Raw genomic sequence first — 7,470 nt, 5'->3', positions numbered from 1 at the left:
GAAACATACATATGAACATATGCACTCGTTGATTGAGGGAGAAATGACACACACACACACACAAATTAAAATGTTGATTCAATGAACTGAGAAGTGATCCACACACACACACGCTGATGCAATGAAGAATGCTTTACTAACAAATGCTGCACACAAACATCCAAATACGGAGTTGGTTACAACAGCAAGAACTGATTGATCATTTATTGCTTAAATGTATTTCATGCCACGCAGAGGGCATTTGTGTAGATTTAGAGGACATGGTCTGAAGCACTTTGATAATGAAAACAATGTCTGTGCGTGATGTCTGTTTATGGCTCAAAGCCTCCACTGAATTGTTTACTGTGCTTCACACAGTCTAACAAGGAGCAGTGGTACAGAGCGAAAATGATGAATGAATGGTGTGAGTTTTATTTCGAAGAGATTATGAAAAGGTTGTGTTGATTCAACTTAGTTGTTTACGTTTTTGCCAAGGTAAAGAGTGGTGTGTAACTAATGTCCACGATTGAGTCAAGTAAATCCAACATGTTTTGTTGGTGCAAAAAGGAGTTTTGGTTGATCTTTGGGTTTTGTTTGACACTAGGTTGATTCTATCAGTGAGGTTTGGATTGTTCTCTTTCTCTGAGAGAGAGAAAGATGGTTTGAACTTTGGACATGTTTGCAATGGGCCCCAGTATCTGTTATTATATGAGTGTTTTATTGTTTACGTTTGTTTTTTCTTTTGTTACAGTGCACTGAGATAAGAACATCTGAGAGGTGTGATCCACCGGTGGTGATATTTTGGTATTTTGTGAGTTCCTGATTTAACAAATCAGCTCTTTAATCCAGGCCTGAGAGATTGAACTTTAAAGCGCTATAAAATATTCTTATTGAAAACAGTCGCAAAGTATTTTTTCTCCATGATTATAATGAGCTTGGGAGAAAATTCACTTATATGGGACACTGATCCTGAAGCCTAAAAGGATTGCAGCGAGTCAATCCAGTCCAAAGAAGGAAAAACAAACAAGGAGCTGTTTCCTTTAAAATGATGATGTCATCTTGCTGGTGATGGAGCCTCGAATAGGCTGCGCGTGAGACTCCATTATCAGCAACTTTTGGTATGAATGTGTGTGGATGTATGCATATGACTGACGACTAAAAGTCATGGACTGACGACTAAAAGTTTAACTGACTTGATACTGAGACAAAAACGGTGCTGACTTTAGGATTATTGAATGTCCACAGACAATTCACCCAGCCTGTAAAAGAAGGGTGGATGTTTTGTTTTGCTTTGTTTTGTCTGCAAGGACAGAAGAATGACAGAGACTAAAGAGCTGTAGCTTCACAGCAGTGTGAACTGCAGACTGAACCCTTTGGTTGCTAATGTTGAGCTACTGATGTTTGCATTAAGGAAATTGTGTTTTAGTAGCTGTGTTTTAATTAAGGTATTACATTATATTGTTGGGAATATTAAATGCTAAAGTGAAGAAAAGGTTTGATCCCACTCATGACTGAGCATGTTATTATTAACCATAGTGGGTCACTATAGAGAGTCAATTAATTTTAGAAAAAAAAAACAAACAAACAAAAAACCCTCCACCGAGGTCTATGAATAAGAGGGGAATGATAGACAGCCACACTCAAAATGGAGATATGTAATGATAAACACTGGTCCCCGTCTTTTGGGCGCTCTCTTGAAGTAGTCAACAATTTAAAAGTAAGATAAAATAACAGGGGCATGTGCTGAGGGGTGGTGCTGCACAAGAACAAGAGTAAAATAAAGAAAATATTGTTTTTAGAAGTGCAAATTAAAATGTACCATTACACTCAGAGGATCAATATGAAGCTTAATATTTGTTAATTTTGAATGAAGTACATGACTGGTGACTGTTCTGTCCTGAGCTTTTGTTTTTACAGCACCTGCTTGATCACACCAACAGTTTCTCGCCACTGAAGAGGGGTACTTGAAAAAAATAAAGAACGGGGAGGAATATCATCAAAACTGGAAACAGGTAATCCCCAAAGGGGGTGATAATGCCATAACTTTCACTGTGGTCAAATTCTCAAAATTTGACCCTCAAAAATTCTTCAAACATTTAGACACAAAGTGGAGATTTAGATAAATATAATGTCGTAAACCACATAAGCATGAAGTAGTTGATTCAATAAGATGGTGAAGTAACAAGCAGCAAAAGGTTGATCATGTTAATGGTGTTTATTCAAGGGTGCAGAGGAGATTATTATTATTAAAGACAACAAATGAAATAACGAAAAGTAGAAGTGGAAAAAATTTGCGTTAACGGTAATAAAATCAAAAAAAAGAAATACTAACTAAAACTGTACTGAATGTTCACAAAACTAACTAAAATTAACTGGATTTATAGCAAAATGTGTTTGGTTGCATTGATGTGTGCGTGCCCTGCTATAGTGAAATTAAGGTAGTACGTTAGTCGAGTCGTCTGTGTTGCTGCTCCGTTCACGCGCAGAATCAGGTCAGGAAAAGTCGGGAGACAGCGCCAGAATAGAATTGAGGATGATTTTAATATGATTGTTTTGTAGACATAACAAGAGTCTTGTAGTGGAGAGGGACATAATGTCCTCCTGAGACCCAGAGAATAAGAAAAAACAGGGAGAAAATATTTTCGTTTTTTCTTTTTTCTTTTTTTTTCTTTTTTCTTTTAAATGAATCAAGTGTTATTAAAATAACAATCTCATAAGATGAAGATCAGGGACCAACCCAGAAGTCACTGACACTTCACTAACTGTAAACTATTGGTTCAGGAATAAGTGATGGCACTGAACTGTCTATTTCACAAAAATCAATTTATTTAGGATATCTGAGGAAGTACTGATTTTATTTGGAGACACAAAGGAACATTTGGTACTTCCCTCATCTCACATCTGTTTCATTGTTGTACCCAATCATTCTACAACTGAAATGCCTTGGACTGCTAACCATTTCAGGCAAGTGGAGTGAACCATATTTTGCTAGACTCTCATCAGATTGGGGCTTCCTTTTATTGATCTTTGGAGAGAAGTCTTCATTACTGATATTATTCAGGTCTTGTTCACATGTTTGTCCCAGGTTTCTCAGCTAAGAGGAGCTTCAACCCCAGATACTGTGAGTTCTTTTCACACATTGAGATCACTGATAACTCTCAGCAACGACGTGATCTCGTAGGAACAATTAGGTGTTATGGATTCAACTATAATTGCGACTCTTATTTTTTACTTTACTGGAAAACATTTCTGCATTTTACCCATATTTTATTTTTACCTCAAAATCAAAATTCCAGATTCTACTACATGTTGGTTTTGCACCAGATAGGACGACAGATTTCAGGTGGCCCTGTGTCTTTCTCTATTACATCTGCCACTGCATCTCGATAATCTTTGTGTGGCTTTTAGTGGGTCCTGACCCTCTCATATTTTGAAAAATCTATGTTTGAATCTCCCTTAATAATTGTGTTAAGAATTCTCTCCGCCTTTGTCAAAAGTTGGGTATTAGGAAAAAGTGAAATAAATATAAATATAAAGTCCTAATGTGTAGAGCACACATTAATAAATTAGTCATGTTCCCTGTGAAAGTAAATGAGCCTAATTCTTAAAGACCCCTGAAATTATTTACCAGATGTTTATTTTTTGAATAAAATAAAAATCTGAGTTTAACAAAACATTTTAATTGTAAATATCAAGCTTACCTTTCTTTCTTCCATAAAATGTGCTTGTGGGCATGCCAGCCATTTTGAAAAGGTGGGAAAAACAATTGGCAAGGCCACACTCCCACACATGGGATATAATTTTAAAGGTTCTGTTGTCCTCTCTAAGAAACATCAGGACTTAGAGGAGTGGCAAGTAGAGTATGAGAGCTACAAGCAAAAAACTAAATGTGTACTACAGTGCGAAAAAATGAATTACTGGGTCATCAGGGGGTCTTGAGGGACATTTATAAAACAAAAAATCCCACAAACTTTAAAAGTGCACTTGAAAAGCTCACACAAGAAGGTTAACCTAGCTTACCTAGAAGACCTCATCAGGGGGAGCACGCTCCCCCTCGTTGAAGAGCTCACCCACTTAACTCGCATCCCAAGAAAATAGCTAACCCCAGATAAGGCAGCGTGATGTATCCCGAGATAACAGGACTGGGACATCTAAATAAAGGTGTGAAACAATCGCCTTCAAAAGGTTATCAATTGACTTTAACCAAAATTAGGACCACTCGGTGCGGCAAGAGTTAATAGTTATTAGTCTCAACACCCAAGGATAACCAGAAGAGCATGACTGATATGATGGAACTGAGATTTTGTTACACTTAACTTTTGCAAAACACAAATAAAACTAAATTGAAACTAAGGATTTTCAGAAAATAAAAACTAGACTAAACTAGCAAAGAATTGGTAAAAACTAATTACAACTGGCAAAAAATTGAAAATCTGGAGTCGAAACTAAATAGAAGATAAAACCTAATGAAAATGGCGAAACGTTTAAAACTCTGGTGCAGAGATTGGCAAATCTGACCAGGAAATGTATAAGATGGATTGTCAGAACAGTCAGCGTTAAAGCCACTTTTGACAGTCCATACTAGGATGGCATTGGACATCTTCGGGGCGGAGGAGGGTTGGTGTGACCAAGGTGTGGTTTGGCTTGTTGTATGTATATTTGAGATCATATGGCTCTGGATGGACCAGTTACCAGGGCATGGAAGGAGGACAGACTCATTAAAGGAGGAGAAGGCATTTCCTGGGATTGGAGATCCTCTGGGTGAGTGGTTGATTAAAAGCATGCATAAAATAGAAGTTATCTGTTGTTATTGATTGGTAATAGATTGATAATTGGCCTCATTTACAGCTGTATTGACTTGTTGTGGACGTAGTCGACTTCAGGTTTAAACACTCTCATTAACAGGTTGAAAATAGTGATATTAAAGGAAGAGTATGCAGCGCCACCCTGTCAGACGCCAGTGATGGTGGAGCTCACTGATGAGTCAGGTGAGCTGGATTCATGGCTGATTCAACACTAAGATCCCCCTGCTGTGGTCAGTAAGGGGAGAAAAGGGGGAAATAAAATCAAGAATTAAAGAGGCATTTATAAACGTTTAGGTGTCAAGTGAAACGGGACAAAAAGGGGGTGTTATACTGTTATTTTCAATGTCAGCATTATTATTGTATGAGAATCATGCAACAAGCATTGCATCGATGATCATTTATTGAAGCTTTTGACCTTATACTAACATCTGTGTTCCTGTGATTGTTATAACCTCTGATGAATCTTTTATTTACAGGTGTTAGGATAATGATATAATTTTTCATTGCAGGTGTAACCATGATCATTTTTATACATATTGCAACTTGTTGCTCATTGTAGAGTTGTGCTCAAGTTAATAAGGGTTAAAAGCTACAGTCAGCGCGAATGTCTGACTGATCTATTGAGGGAAAAGACTTCGAGCATAGAAGGCCACACGCGCTTACATAACACTGATATCATGTTATTTTTTGTGATCTTTTCTTAAATTATGTCTTTAAGGTTAGTTTAAATAGTGGCAGTTAATTAAACGAGATTCATTAAAATATTAAATACCTGAGTCAGAACGTTACACGCGGATCACCTTAAGAGTCTGGGAAACTTTGTAGCTGCCTAACTTTTCTTTGAATGTTCTAGCTCCGTTGATTTGACACATTGGAATGTGTCAAAAAAGGGGGGGAAGGTTGAGCTTTAACATCAAACCAGGATTATTTGAACATTTTATAACTTCATTTGTGTCTTTAATAATTTAGGAATGGTAAAGCTTAAGCTAATAGCGGTCCGAGAAGACGGACCTTTTAGAGAATCAGTGAAAAAGCATAAACTATCACTTTCATGTTTAATCATTACTCATTGAAATGAACTGAATAGCGTTTAGAAGATTTGTTAATTTTTTGTCTTTTGTTAAAAAGAGGGGTTTCAATAATTTTCAGACACACCTTGCAAATGTGCTTATAACGAGTTGGCACTCGGCCTTTTGAAGGTCAGAAGCTTCGTTCGGCGTGACTGTCCGGACTGATAAAGTGTAGGAAATGCCTTGAGTGCAGAGGGCTAAATGCAAACACTGCTTACACACACATAAGATATGATTAGAATAAGCCCCTGGGACATTCTGAATGTTTTAGACCAATTCTGAATCACTAGAAGGTCAGTAGATAAGAACATTAGATTATTAGGGTTAGGAAGAGAGGTGTTTTGGTTTTCTGTCTCTTACAGAGAAAGGAACAGACACCAGACGAGGTCACAGAGATGCGAGGATCCTCCGTAGCAGAGTCAGACACAGTGACTGCCGAGACATCAACTGGGTCCAAGGGTCATGGCGTTTGGGCTCCAGCTAGTCACCACAAAAGGATGGATCCCATAAACACAGCAATAACCATGAAGGGGTTGGCGGAAATCCGGGAACACCAGACCAACGAAGTTCGAGAGGCTTTTGGGCAAAAAGGGGACACCTTCCTGTTCCTTTTTCTGGAGAATACACAGATCGTTGTTTGAAATCGGAGCAGAATAATCCCCTGATCTGTGTTACGACTGAAAGGTTGTCTAACCCCTAAGGCGGAAGAATTAAGAGCAGAGGATCACCCATCTGGACGACACTGGTAGCTGCATGACTCCATTCCGAACATTCCGGAACTCTGAACATTCCGGAATTCCGAACATTCCGGAACCTTGGTGCATTCCGGAACTCTGAACATTCCGGAACCTTGGTGCATTCCGGAACTCTGAACATTCCGGAATTCCGAACATTCCGGAACCTTTGTGCATTCCGGAACTCTGAACATTCCGGAATTCCGAACATTCCGGAACCTTGGTGCATTCCGGAACTCTGAACATTCCGGAATTCCGAACATTCCGGAACCTTGGTGCATTCCGGAACTCTGAACATTCCGGAACCTTGGTGCATTCCGGAACTCTGAACATTCCGGAATTCCGAACATTCCGGAACTCTGAACATTCCGGAATTCCGAACATTCCGGAACGTTGGTGCATTCCGGAACTCTGAACATTCCGGAACCTTGGTGCATTCCGGAACTCTGAACATTCCGGAATTCCGAACATTCCGGAACCTTTGTGCATTCCGGAACTCTGAACATTCCGGAATTCCGAACATTCCGGAACCTTGGTGCATTCCGGAACTCTGAACATTCCGGAATTCCGAACATTCCGGAACCTTGGTGCATTCCGGAACTCTGAACATTCCGGAACCTTGGTGCATTCCGGAACTCTGAACATTCCGGAACCTTGGTACATTCCGGAACTCTGAACATTCCGGAATTCCGAACATTCCGGAACTCTGAACATTCCGGAATTCCGAACATTCCGGAACGTTGGTGCATTCCGGAACTCTGAACATTCCGGAACCTTGGTGCATTCCGGAACTCTGAACATTCCGGAACCTTGGTGCATTCCGGAACTCTGAACATTCCGGAACCTTGGTGCATTCCGGAACTCTGAACATTCCGGAACCTT

The sequence above is a fragment of the Diplotaxodon limnothrissa genome, linkage group LG16 (genome assembly GCF_057381915.1).
Source record: "Diplotaxodon limnothrissa isolate DT_005_m linkage group LG16, D_limnothrissa_male_GT1.1, whole genome shotgun sequence".
Lineage (NCBI taxonomy): Eukaryota > Metazoa > Chordata > Actinopteri > Cichliformes > Cichlidae > Diplotaxodon > Diplotaxodon limnothrissa.
The sequence above is the reverse complement of the archived record's forward strand: the minus strand, read 5'-3'. Positions refer to the sequence as shown.